General features: G+C 36.7%; 1 pseudogene; it reads left to right on the top strand.

Annotated features, from left to right (window-relative positions):
- Window positions 1-625: 625 nt before the first annotated feature.
- LOC116143498 lies at window positions 626-23,858 on the top strand (annotated as a pseudogene).

Below are 23,858 nucleotides of genomic sequence, written 5' to 3'. Positions count from 1 at the left end.
ATAGTAATTTAATGAAATGAAATAATAAAACAAGAGTAAACTCACTTTTACGCTTATAATACCAATACCATTCATCTTATGCAATCATTTGTTTATTTAAATAAGGGATATATTGTTAAAATTATCAGTTAAAATGTTAGTGTAAAATATCGTTCTTTTTGTTTTTCTAATCTATTCGTTATGAATATAACTTTTAAATGTTATTATTAATCAACGTCAACTCAAAAATATATAATGACATTCAAGTTAAGAACTTGGAAAATAGTAAAGAATCGAATCTTATAGGTAAGTATGCTTGAGTTTATAGTTAGGCATATCATATGCTTTATATTTAGTTCTTAACTTTGCTTTTGGTATTGTTGCTATTTTAAGTTTAGTTTTGGTTTGGGTATCCAAGTAACTTCATGTTCTACAATCACTCCAAGTAAGTTAATGTAAAAAAATTCCACCTTCTCTTTTCTATTTATGAATTCATAAATTCTTGGTCTCTCACGCAAACTCTATATCTTCTTCTCTCTGTCTCTCTCTCGTCTCAGACTCTCACTTAAGTAATCTCACAGAACAATTTTTTTTTATTTATTTTATTAAAAAATCATGGGTTGCAATGATTGATCGAAAGTATTTTTAATGTTTCTTGGATTACAGGTTAAGTAATTTAATCTGTACATAATGGATGGAAGTGCGATGCATGCTGTGATAAATGATGATATGAAGCTTCCTTCCCTATCCAGTGGAGAATGGTCCGTGGCAAGTGGACAACGGACTGTGGTTCTAGTTGGACATACTGGCAATGGAAAAAGTTCCACCGGAATAGCATTCTTGGAAAAAGGGCTTTTAAGTCCAAGGCTAGTTCGTCTGGTATTACTAAAACTACTGAATTGCAGAGAACTGAACTCAAAGATGGCCAAATCATTAATGTTATTGATACTCCTGGTATGGTAACTTGGATTTGATTGTACAGTTTACAACTTTTATCTTGTATTTGAAATTTGTTCATCAAATAAACTAATGTGGTGAGTCATTTCAGGACTCTTTGATTTTCTGCTGAATCTGAATTTATTGTGAAAGAAATTATCAAATGTATTAAATTGGCCAAGGATGGTATCCATTGTTGACCAAAGAAAGAAAAAGGGTAAAAAGGTCAAGACTGTAGTTTGTCTATTAAACTCATGCGGTGTCATTTTTGTTATCATTGTCATCTCTCTCATTTCATATAAAAGAGAGGTCAGCTGCAGTTTGTACATTATTGAAAAAGTAAATACAGATGTACGAATTTCAGCTCTCAATTTTCTTTCAATTTTGTTCCAAATCTCACATGTTATCAGAGCCCTGTGACTAGCGTCCATGGCTAAGTTTTCTGGTTTTCAGTCTGACAATACCAGTTCTAGGTTCAGCTTAGTCTTCACTGTTTAGCTCTTCTCAATCTTCAATCTTCTCATCTAGCTTACAAGTAGTGAATCGAAGCTTACAAGGGATAATTACAAAGACAATTACCGCTTCTGGAGGTTGCAAGTCTTATCAGCTGTAGGAGCGCATGAATTGGAAGAACATTTGACAGGTTTTGTTCCTTGTCCTGAACCCTTGATTGCTTCAGAAATTGATTGTTCTATTGAATCAATTGAGAATATCCTAAATTAAGGAAAGATTAATCCAGCTTATATAGCTTGGAAAAAGACTGATAAGCTTCTTGTAACTTGGCTCTTGGCTTCTATTTTGGAATGTATGTTCAGTCATATATCCAAATGTCAGTTTGCCTCTGTAATTTGGTATAGCCTTGAAAATGAATTTCTTACCGATTCCAAAGCAAGAGCGCTTCACTTAAAGAATTTACTTCAAAACACTTAAAAATGAAGTATGAGTGTAAATGAATTCATTAAGAAAATGAAAGGGATCGCAGAGAGTTTGTCCGCCAGTGGTCAAGTGATAACTGATGAAGATCTTCTTCAGTATGTATTAGATAGACTAGGGCCAGAGTTTGATGCTACTATGGTTAACTTGACGTCTCGAATCGAATCTAAGTTTGATTCAGTGACATTATAGGAAGCTCAATTCCTACTTCAAAAGTATGAGATGAGACTTGAAAAGTTTAATACTGGTGATTTTTCTAATAGCTCAATCAATTTAGCTTCTCTCAATAATTCTGGTGGCAAATCTGTACACTCTGCTACTGCGAAAAGATCTACCAATGCAAGTGGTGATGTAACTGGAACTCCAAATGCATTCAACAATATGATGACCTTGGGTCATAATCTGCCTCTTGCACTAATTTATCAGGCTTATGCACCATTTATTCATGGTGATCCATATTTCTCTATTGGATATCAAAATCAGTTTGGTGGATCTTCTAGTGCTCCTTTTCCATCCTTTAGAGCACCTGGTTACGACCCTTTTAGAAGAGGAAGAGGCTGAGGTAATGGTCGAGGTAAACCAATTTGCCAAGTCTGCAGTAAAATTGGTCATATTGCAATTTAGTGCTACCATAGGTACAGTTCAAACTATAATGGAGCTCCTCCACAGTTCAATGCTGGTTCTCTGTCTCAATATGGTGTGAATTCTGCTCAGTTTGGGGTTTCATCACCACAGTTTGTTTATAGTACTTAGCCAAATTCTAGTTCTGTTGGCAGCCCTTCACAAGCATCTTATCCTGGCATTTCTTATTTAGGAACCAATTTGGAACAAGAAGGCATCAATGCTTCTTTCTCTACTCAACAACAAGGCTCACAGCAACATAGTTTTCCAGTTCCTAGTCAACAAATGTAGTCACCCAGGCAAGCTTACTTTGTGTCTCATCAAACTTCTTTACACCATCCACACTCCATAGCACCTATGATTGTTCCTTCATCTCAATCACCAAACCAGAATTATTTTGCAACTCATCAAAATCCATCTCACCCTCCTATTACCATAATACCTATAACTGTCCCTACTGCCAACACACCTGATCTAGCCTGGTACATGGATTCAGGTGCTACTAACCATGTTAGTTTTGATCCCAACAAACTAGCAACCAGCAGGAATTATGAGGGGATCGATCAACTACAAGTAGGCAATTGTCAGTCTCTCAACATTTCACATATTGGCTTTACCTTGTTACCTAGTTCTCTGCAGTCTAAGTGTTTATATTTGAAAAATGCTTTGTGTGTGCCAAAAATAACTAAGAATCTTCTTAGTATTTCAAAATTTACACAAGATAATAATGTAGTTGTGGAATTTAATTCTGATTGTTGCCTTATTAAGGACAAGGATACCAAAACAGTGTTATTGCAGGGAGGAATTAAAGCTGGTTTGTATTAGTTGCACATTCCCTCTAGTCTGCCATCACCTTCTCTGACTGTTAATACTTCATCTAGTTTTCCTGTGAAGACTATTCCCATCAGTTTGAACTCAAAAGCTTTTGTTTCTTCAGTTGGTCATAATTTGTTAGGTAGTAATAAAACATTTCAGAATGAGCTAAATACCTCTGCTCACAAATGTATTTCTAGCAATATTGCTCTGAATCTTAATAAATGTACTATGCATATTTATCATAATTGTAATACTTGTTTTGATAATACAAATTCTTGCTTAGTGAATGAAACTTCAAATTCTGGTTATACTTCTGTGTCCTCTTTGATGATTGATCATTTAAGTACAAATAGTGGACAGAATTCTATCATTTTGTTGAATTCTGCAAATACTAATAATAATAAAATTGTGAATTCTGCCACTTTGTTGCATTCATTGCATTCTGAAAATACTGATATTGGACAGTTTAAGAAATCTGAGAATTTAAGTTTTGATTGTACTCCTGCAACTTCTCTGGTTAGTGCTAATTTAAGTACAGACATTATTCCCAATTCTGAAACTGTTTTAAACACTGCAAATGCTGATCATAAACACTCCATATTAGCTACTACATCATCAGCATTTCATGTTAGTCACACTGATGCTAATACATTCCTCTGGCACAATAGGTTAGGACACCCCCATTCTGATGTCCTTACTAAAATTTTGTCTCATCTTCATCCTAATCATACACAGTCTGTTTCCTTTTTTTTTGTTGTGATGCCTGCAAACGAGGAAAGCTCCATAGGAACAGTTTTCCTATTTCTTATTCTAGAGCTTCTCAACACTTGAACTTGTACATAGTGATGTTTGGGGGCCAACTCCAATATCATCTTTCGATGGATTTAAGTACTATATTCATTTCATTGATGATTTTAATAGATTCACCTAGACATTTCCATTAAGAACTAAAGCTGAGGTTAATTCAGTGTTCATTAAATTTCATCACTTGGTTGAGAGACAATTTAATTACAAACTCAAATGCTTACAATTTGACCAAGGAGGTGAATATAAGGGGTTAGTTTCTTATCTTACTAATGCTGGAATTCAGTTTATACATTCTTGTGCATATGTCCATCTACAAAATGGATGGAGTGAGAGAAAACATAGACATATTGCTGAAACTAGTTTGACCTTACTTGCACAAACATCCATGCCTTTGCATTTCTGGTGGTTGGCATTTGAAACTACTGTTTTTCTAATAAATAGGATGCCTAGCTCAGTTTTGAATTTTATATCACCTTATCAAGTTTTATTTGGTGGACCACCTCTTTACTCATCCTTAAAGGTTTTTGGTTGTGCTTGTATTCCTTACTTGAGATATTTTAGTAAACATAAACTCAGCTTTCACTCTTCTAAATGTGTCTTTGTTGGTTATAGTCTCATTCATAAGGGATATAAATGTATCACTGCTGAAGGAAAACTCTTTGTCACACCTAGTGTTCAATTTAATGAAACACAATTTCCTTTTGCTACTGGTTTTCAGTCCTCAAAATCTAAACCTGTTTCTTCATCATCTATTCCAACTACATTCAATTTTCGTTTTGTCTCGGTACCTATTGCAACTGATTCAACTAGCAATGGTTCTCCAGTAGTGCCCTGGTCTTCAACTTGTCCCTCAGCAGCAGCTGGTAAGCAAATTCCAATCTCCATTAATTCTAATTGTCCTAACCCTTCTTCTTCATGTCAGCCTATGTTATTGCTCAATCACCAAGTCCTTTATCTCCCTAATCCTCCTCACCAATTATAGTAACAGATTCTAAATTAGTGTCTACTGCACCTTTTACTACCAAGTCAAATTTAGCCATTCAAACACCAACATCCTCTACTTTCTCACCAGTTTTACCAGATAATTCTTGTCCACTCCACAGCCTACATTATCCATAGAAACAGCCACCACTTTCTCTTTAGCATCACTAAAGACTACCTTGTCCACTTGTAGTTGATCTGTCCTTATATAAGCTTTCTGCTACATCTTCTCATCCTTCCTCACAATCATCCAAACCTGAATAATCTATCAACACACATCCTATGCTTACTCGATCCAAACTTGCTGATCAGTCTAGAACAGTTTTTGTAGTGTCAAAGCCATTAACTGTCCAACTTGAACCTGCTTCAGTAAGTGAAGCCCTTGCTAGTGCTGAGTGGAGAACAACTATGCAAGATGAGTTTACAGCCTTGCTAAAGAATGAGACATGGACCCTTGTCCCAAAAACCCCTGATATGAATATTGTTGGACATAAATAGGTATTTAGAGTCAAGTTTCATGCCGATGGGTTATTACAAAAGTATAAAGTCAGGTTGGTTGCAAAGGGTTTTCAACAAACCCTTGGTTTAGACTATTTTGAAACATTTAGTCCAGTTATCAAACCTGCTACTATCAGAATTATATTTACCCTTGCTGTCTCAAAAGGCTGGGACATCCAACAAGTTGATGTTAATAATGCCTTTCTCAATGGCACCCTAAGTGAAACTGTTTACATGCGTCAACCTTAAGGTTTTGAACATCCTCAGCTTTCATCCCATGTGTGCAAACTCACTAAGGCATTATATGGTCTTAAACCTCTGAGGGCTTGGTTTGAAAAGTTTAAGCAAGCCTTAGTGAATAGAGGATTCAAAAATTCTGTATCAGATTCAAGTCTGTTTATTTTTCAGAATGCAACTCAGGTTTTATACATTCTCATCTACATTGATGACATTCTGGTTACTAGATCAGACAAATTTACTATTTTATAGCTTCTGACAGAATTAAACAGTGAATTTGCTTTGAAAAATCTTGGCTCTGTCACCTACTTTCTTGGTCTAGAAGCTCATCGAAATGCTAAAGGTCTTTACTTACGACAAACTAAGTACATTGTTGATCTATTGGCTAAAACAAAGATGCAAGATGCTTATGCTTGTCCTACTCCTATGGCTGCTGGAACAAAACTTTTTGGTTCTAACAGTGAGTTGTTCAAAGATCCTAGTTTATACAGAAGCACCATAGGAGCCTTGCAATACCTAACTTTGACCAGGCATGATATAAGCTTTACTGTCAATAAGCTCAGCCAATTTCTTCAAGCCCCAACTGAACTTCAATGGCAAGCCTGCAAAAGAGTCTTAAGGTATATCAAAGGCACTCAGTTTCATGGGCTACAATTTAGGCCAGCAACTACTTTTTGTGTTAAGTATTATACAGATGCAGATTGGGTAAGTAATCTTGATGACCGAAGGTCTACAAGCGGTCATTGTATTTACTTAGGGCCTAATCTTTTTCAATGGAGCTCTCGTAAGCAAAAGGTTGTTGCATTATCTAATCCTATTTATGCAAGAACCAAACACATTGAGATTGACACACATTATATAAGAGATCAAGTTCTAGCTAAGAAGGTGATAGTCCAATATGTTCCTTCCAAGTTGCAAATTGCTGATGTTCTGACTAAGTCCTTATCAGTAGCTCAATTTCAAGAGCTGAAACAAAAACTCAATGTAGTTGCAGTTAATATTTCTACTGAACAAGAAGTTGGTGTGCCAATTTCAAGAAACTGAAGTTTTTTGTTGACTGGGAGATGGTGTTTCTGAAGTGTTTCTATAAATGTAGTGTTTCTGGTACGAGAAATGTATTACTGAAGGAGTGTTTCTGGTATGAGAAGTGTACTACTGAAGGAATGTGACGCCCCACTTGAGGTACGTAGCTAAGTTATGGTGTATTGCTTGAATGTTTATTGTTTTGCTTTTATTTGGGTTGATATTTTGTTAATATTGGTTGGTTGGCCCTTAGTTGAATTTTTGTTAAAGTTATTTTGACAGAAATGTGAAAAAAATCCCTTAAACTTTCATTAGGGGTAAAATGGTATTTTCACTCAAAATTAGTTGAAATTGTGGGGAGTGAAAAGAGATAGAATTTCATAGAGAATGCATTAGTAATGAGGGCATTACTGTAATTGACTAAGGGACATAGATGGAATTTATGAGAAAGAGCAAGGGCGAAATGGAAAAGTGTGGTTATAAATTAAAGTGCTAAGGGTTTGAAACCCTTATTTTCATTCATTCCACCCCCCACAATCCTCCTCCTTTTTTCACTCAAATTTTCACTCACTTCTCCAAGGAATTTGAGGGCTTTTAAGTGGTTTTTCATAGGGTTTTGATTCTAGGCATTAAAAGGTAAGGATTCGTGCTCTTTATCTATGATTTATTTGTGTAAAGGTTGAGTTCTTATTAAGTTTATGCTTAGGGTTAAGAGAAGATTGGAATCCAACAAGAGTAGAGAGTTTAGGAGAGACTACTCAAGCACAAGGTAAGTAAATTCCGCTCAAAATCCAACTCAAGCTAAAATTTAAGAATCCAAGTGAGTAGAGATTTCTTTTAAATATGCATATGTTATGTTATTGAGAATTGAGTTGAGATGAATATTTGCTTTGTGGTTGTTGAATACACTTTAATTATGAGAAGTGTTTGATGTGTGAAGAGAGATTGAAATTGAGTTGAAGTTGGAGGAGTTTGCATGAATATTTTTGGGAGTGTTTTCCTTGGCAGGAATTATGACTATATGAGGGAGTTTTCCTCCCATTTTGGATGGTTAAGAAGAGCAGAAAAGTTATAGTAAAGTAGAGTTCTTGTATGCATATTAGTTGCTTGATGAAATGCCTAAGTGAAAACATGTTACCAAACTGCCCTGTCACAGCTGTGAATTTCTGAGTGATTTTTGGATATCTTACGAATTGAACTGGGTTTAGACCCAAACATAAAAGTTATATCCCCGTCTCTAAGCTTTAAAACAAGACAAAAATCGTAGCAATCCGATGTGTATAACTCAAGTTATGCCTTCTTGAGTGTGACCTGCGCAGAATGACTGTTTTTGATGCAATATTGCATTTGTGCATTTCATAAGTGCATTAAGTAAGAAACTTTAAGCATGAACCATCCTTATGCATTAATTGTGCATTGAGAAGTAGTTTGAGAAAGATTAGAGAACTTTGTGAATGAGCTACTCTAAAAGTAAAGAGAATGAGAAAAATCTAAGAATGGGTTGGTGCTTTGTGAACTCCACCCGGAAGTCACGAAGAGTGGATTGGTGTTTTGTGAACTCCACCCAGCCGTGCCTTCGGTAAGATGAGGCCATCACATTCAAGTGAGAAAGAATGAGAAAATATGAGAAAGAATAGAGGAAGAGAATGAGTGGAAATCACGAAGAGTGGGTGGATGCTTTGTGATCTCCACTCAGTCATGCCTCCGGTAAGATGAGGCTGTGACTGTAACACCCCACTTGAGGTACGTAGTTAAGATTTGATGAATGGCTTGAATGTTTATTGATTTACCCTCATTTGAGTCTGTATGTTGTTGTTATTGTTTGGTTAGCCTTGGATGAAAAGGTGTCTTGGTTTGGTTGGGTGATTTTCCTGAAAATTTGTTAGACTTGGCGAAATTTTAGGGCTACAGTCTTTGCTGGGGCGATGAAGAATCGTCGCCGCGGCGATGAGGAGGTGCTACAACTCGTGTAGCTTCTGTAAGATTTCGCCGGGGCGAAGAAAATGGCTTCGCCGCGGCGAAGACGCGGCTAAATGTTCCCCTTGAGTTTTTGAGATTTCTTTCTTTTGAGGCTCAATGACCTTTCTACCCCTTTTTAGCAGGAAAAGTGGGGATTGAATTGTGAGGAAATTGCATGGAGAATAGTTTGTTTGGGGTTGTGTTTGCAAAGAATGAAAGGTCTTAGATGGAATTTCAAAGAAAGAGTAAGGATATTTTGGGAAAGAGTGGAGAAAATAGGTGATATTAAGGGTTAGCTTTAGAAACCCTTTCATTTTGCTTCTTCACCACCGTTTCTTTCATCCCTTATTTCTCTCAAATTTTCATTCAAGTTTCCAAGGATCTTTGAAGAGCTTTTGACTAGAAATGTTACAAGGTAAGCCTAAGCACAAAAAGGTGAGAATCCTTACTCTAGAATTAATTTTTTATTTTTGAAAGAGTAGGACCCTTATTAAGTTGTGTATTAAAGGTAAAGAGAAAGTATCAAGCCATCAAAAGTAGAGAGGTTTAGTGGATTCTACTTGTGTCTAAGGTAAGTAAATTCACCTAAGTTGTGATTTACTTGATTGAATGATGTGTAGAGATTTTTAGATGTGTGCTTGATGCTTGAATTTCTATGTTTAAAATAAGTTGATGAATTCAAGGTTGATATAAGAAAGAATTTCCACCATGAGAAGGGTGGATTGTGTTGTTAAAGTTGGGAAGAAGTGTGGACAGAATTAGAAGGAATTGAGAGGATTAATCGAAGTGTATTTTTCCTTGCAGGTTGTATGATGTTTTAAAGCAGTTGAACTCCTATTTTGGATGATTAAGAAAGAAGTATAATTAAAGTTAGCATAGAGTTTATGTATGCACACATTATGTTTGATGAAATGTCTAAAAGAAGCATGAGTAGAAGTAGAGAACATTACTTTATGCAACATAGCATATTTGCATGTCATGAATGCATATAAGAAAGAATTTTTGGCATGAGCCATCCATATCCATATGTTTAATGGAATAATCACATGAGAAAGAAATACTCTATGAATAGAGATAAAGAAAAGAACCAAATCTCTTAGAGTAAAGAGAAAGAAAGAACTAGCACTAGAGGATAAAATGATTATTAAGTGCTACAGAAAAGAAAAGAAAATAGATTGAGTGATGGGGAACTCATGAGTATGGAGTTACCCTCATGTAAACCGTTATGAGAAAGAGCGGTCTCCGCCATTAGAGAGCGGAATACATGTAAACCGTTATGAGAAATAGCAGTCTCCACCATGAGAGAGCGGAATACATGTAAACCGTTATGAGAAAGAGCGGTCTCTGCCATGAGAGAGTGGAATACATGTAAACCGTTATGAGAAAGAGCGGTCTCCGCCATGAGAGAGCGGAATACATGTAAACCACTATGAGAGAGAGCGGTCTCCGCTATGAGAAAGCAGAATGAGAATGAATAGAAAGAAAAGAAAAGAAAAGAAAGAAAAATGAGAATTTGAATTAGAAAAGCGATAAGAATACAAAGAGAATTAATGAGTAATACACGGGGATGATAGAGTAAGAGATTTTTACTTACTGGGCATCTTTTTGCTCACTCCGTTGTTTTCTTTGTTATATAGGAAATAGGTGAGGACCTGGTCGGATGGATGTCGGCAAGCGGGGAGACTTGGCTGCACTGTCCACTGTTTTCGTTTTTGAGAGTCTTTTGTACAAATGATGGTGTACTTTGTGAAGAATGTAATTATTAAGTAAAGAAAAATTTTTGGACCCAACTGTTTTGATAAATATGCTGTCTTTTTATCAATCTATTTTATGAATCTGGTAGAAAGAAAGTAGTTGTTACAGTGACATACAACAGAAAGTTAATAGAAAAGAGCTATGTGAAAGAGAAATAGTAAGAGAAAATAAATGAGACGAGAAGAGTGTAAGGAAAGAATTAAGAGTAAGAGTTACGGGGACAGACGAGTAGAGGATTTACTTATTGAGCATTATTTTGTGCTCACCCCATTGTTTCTCTTTGTGTTTGCAGGATCTAGGTGAGGATGCAGTCGAATGGGCGTCGACAAGCGAGGAGCAATAGCTACACTGTCCACTATTTTTGATAACTTTTACAAATGATACCTTACTTTGTATAAAGAATGATTATATGTGTTAAAAGAAAATTTCGGGCCCATTTACTTTTGCTAATATAAATGCATTTTACTTTATGTATTTCTATGAGTACCCTAGTATGAAGCAGTTATTACATTTTGGTATCAGACCAGAGATTTTGGGATTTGACAGTGTACTATTCTCATCGCCGCGACGTCCGATAACTGACTGTGTGAGTTAATTCTTTCCTTACTATGAGTGTTTCTCGAATTGATTAAATGTGGTTGTTTTGTAGACGAGGCGTAGTACCCGAAAGCGTGTTAAAGGTGTGATGAATGAGGGAGAACCTTCTAACCTACCAGAAGCTATGCCCCCTCCCTTGGATGAAGCTAGAATTCGGGGAATTGTACAACAAGTTATGGCAGAAAGCCAAGGGAGAGTTGGGACCCCCGTACAGGTACCACCAACCCCTAATGTAGAAAGAGAACAACCGGTACCTCCCCCAGTACAGAATAGAGTTTAACCGATTTATGATCTTCCTAGTCAACATCAAGCCTCAGAGTTTAAGGGTACTATGGACCCGGTAGTAGCAGAAGAATGGTTTCGATCTGTAGAACATACCACAACTTTGTTTCCTATGACAGACCGGGAGAAGATCTGGTATGCGAGTTTCTTATTTCGGGGTGATGCCCGAATTTGGTGGGAATTAATAGAAGATACCCATGATATGGCAGTGATGACTTGGGAAGAATTCAGACAAGAGTTTGAGGCTGAGTACAGGACAGAGGACCGAATTCATGAGAATGTCCAAGAATTTATCAGCTTGCAGCAGGGGTCTAGTACCGTGAAGGAGTACTCAGTGAAATTCAATTCCCTTGCAAGGTTTGCACCCGGAATAGTTAGTACTCCGACATTGAGAAGAGACAAGTTTGTACATGGGTTGAAGCCAGAGATAGCTCGGGATATAATGACGAGTTCACATCCCCCTCGAACTTATAGTTGAGGGCATTGAGGCGAGCAATGAGGCAGAAATATTTAAGAATAAAATTCCCCAATAGTTTCCTCGACAGGAGGACCAAGTGAGCCATCTTCCGCCCATAGAGAGAGAATTTGAGGGTGTGAAAGCAAAGAAGAAGAATAATAAGAAGAAGTTTCAGTCTAGACAGAACAGAAGAGAGTGGGGGAGTAAGCGGCCTAGGACTGGAGGGTTTTCTCTTACCAATGTGGGAGGAATTACCCGGAGAGTGTCTGAGGGACGAGGGTGTGTAAGGTGCCGACAGCCAGGGCACTTGATGAGAGATTGTAAAGCTCTTTTCCACCACCAGCACAGAGTTCTAGAGATATTACCAATGCCAGAGTGTTTACAGTGGCATAGGTGTGAAGCAGAGGCTAGTCATCAGCCGTTACTGGTAAGTTATATTTCATGTTGTCCTTTATATGCCTTAATGATTTAGGAGCCATCATTCTTTTGTATCTTATGGGATAAAAGAGGTTAGGCTGAAACCTACTAAAGTGATCAACCCATTAGATAGAGTTACCCGATGGGGTTAGTGTTTTAATGCAAGAGATATGTCAGGAGAGTCTGTGGTGATCCAGGTAGAGAGTTAAGAGTTAGTTCTTATAAGTTTTGAAGCCTGACTTTGATGTGATATTAGGCATGGATTTCCTAGGGAGGATGGAGTAGAAATGATTGTCGGAAAAAGAAAGCGAGATTCATCTCAAAGTGGAGACAAGTTTAGTTTTGGAGAGGGCCATCAGTTGAGTATGTTGATTAGCAGTGTGAAGGCTAGAAAGATGTTGAGAAATGGGTGTTCAGGTATATTGCCCATGTAGTGCAGAGTGGTGATGTTTCACAGCCCGAGATTCAAAGGGTGCCAGTAGTTCAAGATTTTCTAGATGTGTTTCCGGAAGAGTTACCAGGTTGCCTCCAGAAGGGAGGTTGAGTTTAGTATTGAACTGGCACTAGGACAACACCCAATATCTAAAGCCCCTAATCGAATGGCCTAACAGAGCTCAAGAATTAAAGAAGCAGCTCCAAGAGCTTCTGGACAAAGGCTTTATCCGACCAAGTCATTCTCCCTGGGGAGCCCAATTTGTTTGTGAAAAAGAAAGATGGGTCCACACAGATGTGTATTGTTATAGAGAATTGAATAAAGTGACAGTAAAGAATAAGTACCCGCTACCTCGTATTGATGATTTGTTTGATTAGTTGAAAGGAGCCGCAGTGTTCTTTAAAATTGATTTGAGGCAGGGTACCATCAGGTAAGAGTGGCTGGGCAGATGTAGCTAAGACTGCCTTCCGTACAAGGTATGGGCATTATGAGTTTGTAGTGATGCATTTGGCTTGACTAATGCCCCAACGTTTTTATGGACTTGATGACGAATATTCCATGATTATTTGGATCAATTTATAGTGGTTTTCATTGACGATATCATGATTTATTCTAGTCAGGGGAAGAACATGAGGACACTTGAGAATAGTATTGCAAAAATTGAGAGAAAAGAAGTTGTATGCTAAATTTTCTAAGTGTGAGTTTTGTCTTGATCAAGTGATATTCTAGGTCATACTGTGTCTAAGGAAGGGATTTCAGTAGATCGAGTAAAGTGAAGGCAATCCTTGAAGGGCAGAGGCCGAAAAATGTAAAAGAATTAGAAGTTTCTAGGGCCTGTAGGTTACTATCGGCGATTTGTAGCAGGGTTCGCCAGTTGGCTAAACTGTTGACAGCTCTTACCAAACAGAGAAATCCTTTTGTATGGTCGAAGCATGTGAGGAGAGCTTCAAGAGTTAAAGAAGAGGTAACGACAGTCCTGTGTTAGTGTACCACAGGAGGGTGTAGATTATGACATTTATACAGATGCCTCACTGCAAGGACTGTGGCTATGTTAGCAGTTAGGTAGGGTGGAGCATATGCCTCTCGACAATTGAAAAGTATGAGACAGATAACCGGCGCATGATTTAGAGTTGGCAGCCGTGGTCTTCGCATTAAAGATTTGGAGGCATTACCTTTATGGTGCCAAGAGTAATATCTACACCGATCATAAGAGTTTAAAGTATTCTTCACTAGAAGGAGCTGATGAATTGGACATAGAAGGTGGTTAGAGCTGGTTAAGGATTATGAATGTGAGATCAAGTATCAACGGGCAAAGCCATGTAGTAGCCGATGCCTTGAGTAGAAAAGCTATCAGTTTTGGCTCACTAAACAGAAAGAGTTAATAGAAGAATTGCGTAAAGAACAGATTGAAGTGATGCGGAAGGATTACCAGGTTAGAGGTTCGTCTACTTTACTAGAGGAAGTCAGAGAAAGCAGGTGGGAGAGTGGTGTCAGAGAATGTTCAGCAAGTACATGGGGCAAGGTAGCAGAGTTCTATTAATAGATGGTGTCCTCTATTTCAAGAATCTGGTTGTGTATCCTCAGAATGATAAGTTGAGGAAGAGAATACTACAAAGGCTCATGACACACTATACACTGCTCATCCTAGAGCAACCAAGATGTATCAAGACGTAAAGAAATGCTACTGGTGGCCATGTATGAAGAAGGATATGTAGAATTTGTAGCTAGTGCCTGGTTTGTCAGCAGGTGAAAGCAGAACACCAACAGCGTCAGGTTACTTCAGCCACTTAGTATTCCAGAGTGGAAATGGGAGAGCATTTTGATGGATTTATTACAGGTCTCCCCAAAGTACAAGCGAGGGTATAATGCTATATGGGTGATTGTGGATAGGTTAACCAAGTCAGCCTATTTCCTTCCAGTAAAGGGAGCACCACTACGGATCAGTTGGCTCAGATTTATATTAAGGAGATAGTCAGGTTACATGTTGTGCCTAAAACAATAATGTCAGATAGATTCCAGGTTTGTTTCATCTTTTTGGATGAGTTTACAAGGAATTGGGTACCCGTTGACATCAGCACGCTATCATCCTTAGACGATGGTCAAATAGAGAGAATGAATCAGGTGCTTGAGGATATGTTGAGGGCCTGTTGTTTGGATTATAAAGTAGTTGGCATGAGATGTTACCTTAGTGGAGTTTGCCTACAATAATAGTTATCAGTCTACAGTTAAGATGGCGCCTTACGAGGCTTTGTATGGTAGACGATGTAGGTTTCCACTACATTGGGATGAGATAGGTGAAAAGGATGAGTTGAGTCCACTCTTGGGCCAGAGATAACTCAAATGATAGAAGATATAAGGTTATCAGAAACAGAATGAAGCAAGCTAAGATCGTTAGAAGAGTTATGCCGACTTGAAAAGAAAAGAAGTTGAATTCCAGTGGGTGATAAAGTTTTCTGAAAGTTTCCCCCTACAAGTGAGTATGCGCTTTGGAAGCAAAGGGAAGTTAGCACGAGATAGTAGGTCCATTTGAGGTATTGCAACGAGTGGGAAAGGTGGCCTACAGATTGGCACTGCCACCTAGCATGGACAAGGTACATGATGTTTTCCATGTACGATACTACGGAAGTACGTAAGTGATCCCTCCCATATCTGAGAATAGAGCGTTGACCTAGAGGAGAACCTTGTGTATGAAGAGGCGCCAGTACAGATTTTGGACCGACAGATAAAGAGCTCCGGAATAAGAGCATTCATTAGCAAAAGTCCTTTGGAAATCACAAGCTAGAAGAGGCCACATGGGAGGTAGAGCAAGACATGCAAAATCGTTACCTGGAGTTGTTGTGTGAATTTCGGGGACGAAATTCTTTTAAGAGGGGGAGAATTGTACGCCCCACTTGAGGTACGTAACTAAGTTATGGTGTATTGCTTGAATGTTTTTGTTTGCTTTTATTTGGGTTGATATTTTGTTAATATTGGTTGGTTGGCCCTAGTTGAATTTGTTAAAGTTATTTTGAGAGAAATGTGAAAAAAATCCCTTAAACTTTCATAGGGGTAAAATGGTATTTTCACTCAAAATTAGTTGAAATGTGTGGGTGAAAAGAGATAGATTTCATAGAGAATGCATTAGTAATGAGGGCATTATGTAATTGATTAAGGGACATAGATGGAATTTTTAAGAAAGAGCAAGGGCAAAATGGGAAAGTGTGGTTATAAATTAAAGTGCTAAGGGTTTGAAACCCTTATTTCGTTCATATCCACCCCTAACATCTCCTCCTTTTTCTCTCAAAATTTCACTCACTTCTCAAGGAATTTGAGGGCTTTTAAGTGGTTTTCATAAGGTTTTGATTCTAGCATTAAAAGGTAAGGATTCGTGCTCTTTATCTATGATTTATTTGGTAAAGGTTGAGTTCTGAATTTATGCTTGGGTTAAGAGAAGATTGAATCCAACAAGAGTAAAGAGTTTAGGAGAGACTAATCAGTACAAGGTAAGTAAATTCTGCTCAAAATCCAATCAAGCTAAAATTTAAGAATCCAAGTGAGTAGAGATTTCTTTTAAATATGCAAGTTATGTTATTGAGAATTGAGTTGAGATGAATATTTGCTTTGTGGTTGTTGAATACACTTTAATTATGAGAAGTGTTTGATGGGTGAAGAGAGATTGAAATTGAGTTGAAATTAGAGGAGTTTGCATGAATATTTTTGGGAGTGTTTCCTTGGCAGGAATTATGACTATATGAGGGATTTTCCTCCCATTTTGGATGGTAAGAAGAGAAGAAAAGTTATAGTAAAGTAGAGTTCTTGTATGCACATTAGTTGCTTGATGAAATGCCTAAGTGAAAACATGTTACCAAACTGCCTTGTCACAGCCATGAACTTCTAAGTGATTTTTGGGTATCTTACGAATTGAACTGGGTTTAGACCACATAAAAGTTATAGCCCTGTCTCTAAGCTTTAAAACGAGACAAAAATTGCAGCAATCCGATGTGTATAACTCAAGTTATGCCTTCTTGAGTGTGACTTGCGCAGAATGACTGTTTTTGATGCAATATTACATTTGTGCATTTCATAAGTGCATTAAGTAAGAAACTTTAAGCATGAACCATCCTTATGCATTAATTGTGCATTGAGAAGTAGTTTGAGAAAGAGTAGAGAACTTTGTGAATGGGCTACTCTAAAAGTAAAGAGAATGAGAAAAATCTAAGAACGGGTTGGTGCTTTGTGAACTCCACCCGGAAGTTATGAAGAATGGGTTGGTGCTTTGTGAACTCCACCCGGAAGTTATGAAGAATGGGTTAGTGCTTTGTGAACTCCACCTGGAAGTCACGAAGAGTGGGTTGGTGCTTTGTGAACTCCACCCGGCCGTGCCTTCGGTAAGATGAGGTCGTGACATTCAAGTGAGAAAGAATGGGAAAATATGAGAAAGAATAGAGGAAGAGAATGAGTAGAAGTCACAAAGAGTGGGTGGATGCTTTGTGATCTCCACTCAGCCGTGCCTTCGGTAAGATGAGGCCGTGACATACAACAGAAAGTTAATAGAAAAGAGCTATGTGAAGGAGAAACAGAAAGAGAAAATAAATGAGATGAGAAAAGTGTAAGGAAAGAATTAAGAGTAAGAGTTACGGGGACAGGCGAGTAGAGGACTTACTTACTGAGCATTATTTTGTGCTCACCCCATTGTTTCTCTTTGTGTTTGCAGGATCTAGGTGAGGATGCGGTCGAATGGGCATCGGCAAGCGAGGAGTAATAGCTACACTGTCCACTATTTTTGATAACTTTTACAAATGATACCTTACTTTGTATAAAGAATGATTATATGTGTTAAAAGAAAATTTCGGGCCCATTTACTTTTGCTAATATAAATGCATTTTACTTTATGTATTTCTATGAGTACCCTAGTATGAAGCAGTTATTACAAGGAATGACTTGTAACTACGGAGTCTAATAATAACTAATAAAGATGCACCTGCAGTCTCTTATAACTACTGAAAGGTACTACTGAAGGAGTGTTTCTAGAATGAGAAGTGTACTGCTGAAGGAATGACTTGTAACTACAGTGTCTTATAACTGCTGAAGATTCACCTGTAGTGTCTTATAACTGCTGAAATGTACTACTAAAGGAGTGTTTCTGGTATGAGAAGTGTATGGCTAAAGGAATGACTTGTAACTACAGTGTCTTATAACTGTTGAAGATGCACCTGTAGTGTCTTATAACTGCTGAAGATGCACATGTAGTTTTTTTTTTTTTTTTTTTTGATTTGAGAAGGTGCTTCTGCAAATTGATACAAATGGAGTAGGGACTATGATAGATTCTTGAGTATGTTGAATATGGAGTGTGTCATTTCTGATTTGAGAAGTGTGACAAATTCTTGAGTATGTTGAATATGGAGTGTGTCATTTCTGATTTGAGAAGTGTGGCAAATTCTTGAGTATGTTGAGTATGGAGTGTGTCTTTTCTAATTTGAGGAGTATGACAGATTCTTGAGTATGTTGAATATGGAATGTGTCATTTCTGATTTGAGGAGTGTGATAAATTCTTAAAGTATGTTGAATATGGAGTGTGTCATTTCTGATTTGAGGAGTGTGGCAGATTCTTAAGTATATTGAGTATGGAGTGTGTCTTTTCTGATTTGAGAAGATGTTTTTGCAAATTGGTACAAATGGAGTACAGAGTATTGCAGATTATTGAGTGTTTTGAGCCTCTACAGTGTATTGGCATTTTTGTTTCTGTTTTGAAATGTTCCTGTCTTGACACTGAAGAAACATTGCAACATTCTCATTAAAGAAATGAAAGTGACTGAGTTTCTGATTGCTGGAGTTCTCTTGTTTCCTAGCTGTCATATTGCTTGGGGTACTTGGCAATTGCTGAAGTTGGAACAACTTGGACTTGCTCAAGTTAAAAGACCAGGAATAATCCCGGATTAATTCTGAACTGAAGTGTTGAATAGAATAACCCCTATTGAGTTTGAAGGGAGATGTTGACCAACGAAAGAAAAAGGGTAAAAAGGTCAAGACTGTAGTTTGTCTATTAAACTCATGTGGTGTCATTTTTGTTATCATTGTCATCTCTCTCATTTCATATAAAAGAGAGGTCAATCGCAGTTTGTACATTATTGAAAAAGTAAATACAGATCTACGAATTTCAGCTCTCAATTTTCTTTCAATTTTGTTCCAAATCTCACATCCATGCAATCATTTTAGTTTTGTCAGTGAGAAACCGTTTTACACAACAAGAACAAGCTGCTGTACTTACCTTGCATTCTTTGTTTGGAAGAAAAATTATAAACTACATGATTGTAGTCTTTACCGGTGGGGACGAACTTGAAGAAAGAGGAAACATTAGAAGATTATTTGGGTCGCGAATGTCTAAATCCTTTAAAGGTTTCTTTTTTAACCTAAGCTTGATTTATTAGCCGTGTTGTTTGATGCGTGCAAATGCAACACCTAATTTTACCTCACTAAATTCTAATGCAAAGTCGTGTAGTAGCAAAGAGCAAGTAAGGGTCTTTCCCACAAAGGATTTATGAACTCAATTAATTATATACTTCAAAAAAGATTTGTCACGAATTATAAAAACTCAACAAAAACTATCAAACTAAAATTAAACAAAATAAAACAAGGAAACAATCACGAAAGAGATAAATAAGAGAAACTAGATTGAAGGTTTATTCGCCCCCACTAGACATGAATTACATATAATAAAAGCACTCTTTAACTTTCTACCCTCTTAATCACATTAGCTCAGAAAATACCAAACATTGATAAGTTCTATCTCTCCTTACTAAGTCGTTGGATTAGACAAGGTCATAACCCAATTCCCTATTTATTAGATAACCTAGGATACGATCTCTAGATTCAAAGTAATAAAAGCATTAAGTTGCGAGAGACCTACTGAATCAAGTCTAAACTCATATGGTTGGTTTAGTTATCTTGAGTGATTATCCCCCATGTATGCAGGCATACACTTTACCACTACTTATTTAGGTTAATAAAGTGATTCCGTACTAAAAAAACCTAAATTGGCATTAATAAATTAATCCTAACTATTTAATTGCGCACTTAAACAATTAAGACAATCTATCTAAACCCTATTCATAGAGAAATAACCACATAACCAAGAGGGATCAAAAGATGAATAGAAGCAGATTTTATTAATCACAAGACATGTCTAGGGTTTTGAAATCACCCTCAATCACAAAAGAATTAGTTACTCATGGAGAAGAATAAAAACATAATCATATTAATGAATAACAAAATAATAACAAGAGATAAGAAAAACTTAGGAAATCTTGGGTAGAACAATGGAGTTGATGATGATCTTCCCCAATTCTTCAGTCCAAGCCTCTTTCAATCTCTCTTAATCTCTACATTATTGAGTATTTTTGTTCTCTACCAAGATCCCAAAAGAAATTCCCTAAAATAATGCTAAAAGACTTCTATTTATATCCCACAAGGGTTAGGGTTTTGTTTTCCTTAATTCTAGTTAGTTGAGGACTCTTAAACCCTATTTTCCTAGTAAAAAAACAGAAGAAAAGTTTCCAGCCATCATGACTGTGCCTCAGCACTATGCTGTGGCACAGTAGCTACTGGAAAAATTATGCCGCTGCACTTTGCCGCCGCACTGTGACGCGGCACAGTAGCTACTGGTCTTCTTCCCGCATCATTCCACTATTCTTCAAAGATGGTGATTTTTGAACATGCTAATGATGAAATTTGGAAAAGTGTAAACATATGAAATATAGCCCTTTGAATCAGCTTTCTAACGGTTTAAGAATCGTCTTAATCAGAGTTCCACACCTCAAGATATTATCAAAATACCAAGGCATGCGCAAGCTGGAACATAATCCAGGATCTTAATTCAACTTCCATAACTTCCTCAATTCAAATCCGATTCTCGATCCGTTTATTTCCAATCATCACAAATTCTCTTGCCAACATCATCTCTTATCCGAATAATATTTTTGAGCCTTATACCCTGAAAACACAACAAAAATACCCATGATCCCGAAAAGTGCATTTAGGAAAAAATTAAGTTAATTCATGCAAATTAATCTTAATTTCCAACAAATGATACCTATAAACCACTAAGTATAAGTGTATTTTTAAGCACTTATCATTGTTAAAGAAAAATATTGTTTTCAAACTATTTTATTTGGTTAGCATATATATGCTAGGCTGAACATCTTCAAGCTTTACGATTCTTAAAATGTTCATTCATCCTATAAAAAGGTTAATATAAGCTATTTTTCAAATTTATATTAACATTGTCTTAGGATATTCTTGATTTATGTGAAAATCGGTGAGTGCTTTTTGATAATAAGACTAAGGATGAAACCATAAGAGCTAGACAAGTTGGAGAGCTCCTCTCCCTTGTTGACAGGGTCATAGCGCAGAATGGCAGACAACCATACACAGATGAAATATTTGTTGAAGTCAAGGTGAGTTTGTTCATAATATTTTTTTTTTCTTTTTTTGACTCATGCAGTTCACATTAAATATGTCGTGAAATGTCTTTATTTGATATATAGAAGGAGGCTATGAAACATCATGAACAACAAGTGGAGGTTGATTCCCTAAAGGGATATTCAAAACGAGAAATTACAGAGCTGAAGGCTGAAATAAAAAGATCATATGAAGATCAACTCAAACGAATTAGTGAGATGGTAATCTTGTGTTCATTTCTTGATTTATCATGTGCATTTGCGGTTATCTAAGTTGTATAATTACAAGATGGTTAAGGTTCAATTGTGGCATTTCCCTGTACTTATGGAGAACACCTCCCTTTGAAAGATTAAATTTCTTGTGCACCTCTTAAGAGGCTTTAACTTACCATTTCATTGAAGAAAACCCTTTTATAAAGCCATATTTTCACATATTCTGATTTAATGACTATAACTAGTTGAATTTTTCATAAAGGTTTTCTAGATACTTTTTGCATTTTGACTTTCAATGAATTAAGTGGCAATAAGAGTACCTGATAAGAGTGCAATTTAGATATTTTTATTCCTTCCATATTATGTTTTTTTTGTTATGTTTTATGCCTATTTGAGTTGATTAGAGTTTATTTTGTGAGTTTGGCATAGTGGGATAGACTTTAGGAAATAAGTGATAAAAGATTAGGAAATTCCAGAATTGTTGTTATTCTGACCAGTGCTGCATTTTTCAGGTTTTTCAGGGAGCTAGATTCCTTGATTGCAAAAGTGTTCTTCAGAGAAATTAAAGTAGACGAATCAAGCTTTTCAGAAAGGTATTATGGCGAGAATACGAGTTCGTTTGGGTTCTCAGTAGTTGTTGCAAAACCGGACCTAGGATCCTAGTCGTAGAAGGATTCCTTAGATGAGTATTGGATCTTTGAACGGGCCTAACTGGAGAGTCAGATATCGAAAGCGGATGATTCAAAAGCCCAGATTAATCTAGACATCCTGGACTACAATTTGTATGAAGTGACAGAGCCCATAAAAGATCTTTTACATTGCGAGAATCCTGGTGCAAGCTAGAGACGAATTCTGGAATCCATATCTGATAAGATTTTGTCAAATCTGGAAGTCTATCTGCTAGGAAACGTCTAGGAAAGAAATTCCATGATTCTTGGGGAAGAATTAAGGAAAACACATGTTATTTAATTAGAAGTTTTTAGGTGAAAGGGGGAAGGACAGTAGAGTTTTAATTTTTCAGAGTTTTTACTTTCTAGATCAAGATGTGTGGCTAATTTCCTTCTTCAGTTCAAGGGGATTTTGAAGCCTAATTTCATGTCATTGGTGTAACTTAACTTCAATAACGTTGTTCTCAATCTCATTTTTATTAGAATTGTTTATGTTATTCTGATTTAATTGTCTGTGATTCTTGTTTGAGTGATTTAGTTTTGGCCTGCTAAATTGTTTAATCAGAATTTACCTGTTAGAATTAGGAATTGTGATACATAATCGTCCTTTTTCTATTCAACGAGTGACGCATGATGATAGCTGATTATGGACAAGTTTTCGGTCTATTGTCTTGAATAACATAACCTAAGTTAAATAATCAGAGCTTGCGTGATTGTTGCTTAGATTGATCTATTCTCCTAATTCTTAAGGCTACCATTGAATTAAATTTAGAGAGCTTGTTCTAGGTTGTTCAAGGGTTAGTATCTACTCGAAGAGCTTGTTTCAGTAGTGACAAACTAAGGGAGAATTCGGGTAACAGAGCTTGTTGTTTCCTAGGGTTAGTAGTTCCATAATGACGAGATAGAACAGTGTTACGGTTACTTTATGTCCAATACATGTTTAGGTGGATATTGAACCGAGAACTGATTGTTAACCTGATATTTTATTTCTCTGTTTTGCTCTAGTTTGCCTTGATTACAAACCACCTTTCATTACTGTTGTCAGGTTTACTGTTTAGAGTTTAATTTGCATTTCTGTTGTTTTTATTGTTTTAGAATATGGAAATTAATCGAGTCATTCCCTGTGGGATCGACCCTTGCTTGCCCTTTATACAATTCAATAGTTAGGTTAGTAAGGTTAATTAATTTGGTGCATTCGGCACGTTACCAGTACTTGAGGTAGTTTGTTCAAATCGAATTGCACCTTTATTGTCAAGCATTTTTGTACTTTATTTCCTGTTTTATTTCTATTATTTCCCTTTTCCTCTAGTCTAAATTTATAGCACACCTTGAAATGATCTTCGTAATCAATGAGATCCTATGTAAACATATATTTTTATATGATTAACAATGGTTGTAGGATTTCAGGGGTCCTCCAACTGAATCTAATTTAGGGATGCCATTTTACTTGGGAATGGTCTCCAGTTGATAAATTTGCCAATGTTTTAGCTAATGTATTATCTTTTTCATTCATCAATTATATCGAGCAGTATTTGTATTATATTGTTATTTAAGAGCTTAATGGTCCATGTTGATGTTTTTAATAGCTTGAGTTGAAGTTTATAGAGGCAATTAGTAAGCTTGAAAAGCAATTGTTGGAGGAGCAAGTTGCCCGATTAAAGTCAGAATTGAAAGCAAAAGATGCTCAAATGAAATGAAACGAGGAAATTCATAGGCTTAAAGAGAATTTTAAGAGAGCGAATATGGAGAATGAGCGTCTTCAGAGACACAATATTCCTGATGAGCTGTCTACAATATGTCCTATTCTTTGA

Source organism: Pistacia vera, unplaced genomic scaffold, assembly GCF_008641045.1.
Source record: "Pistacia vera cultivar Batoury unplaced genomic scaffold, PisVer_v2 Contig430, whole genome shotgun sequence".
In the NCBI taxonomy this organism is placed as follows: Eukaryota; Viridiplantae; Streptophyta; class Magnoliopsida; order Sapindales; family Anacardiaceae; genus Pistacia; species Pistacia vera.
This window is presented reverse-complemented; position numbering and strand designations above follow the sequence as displayed.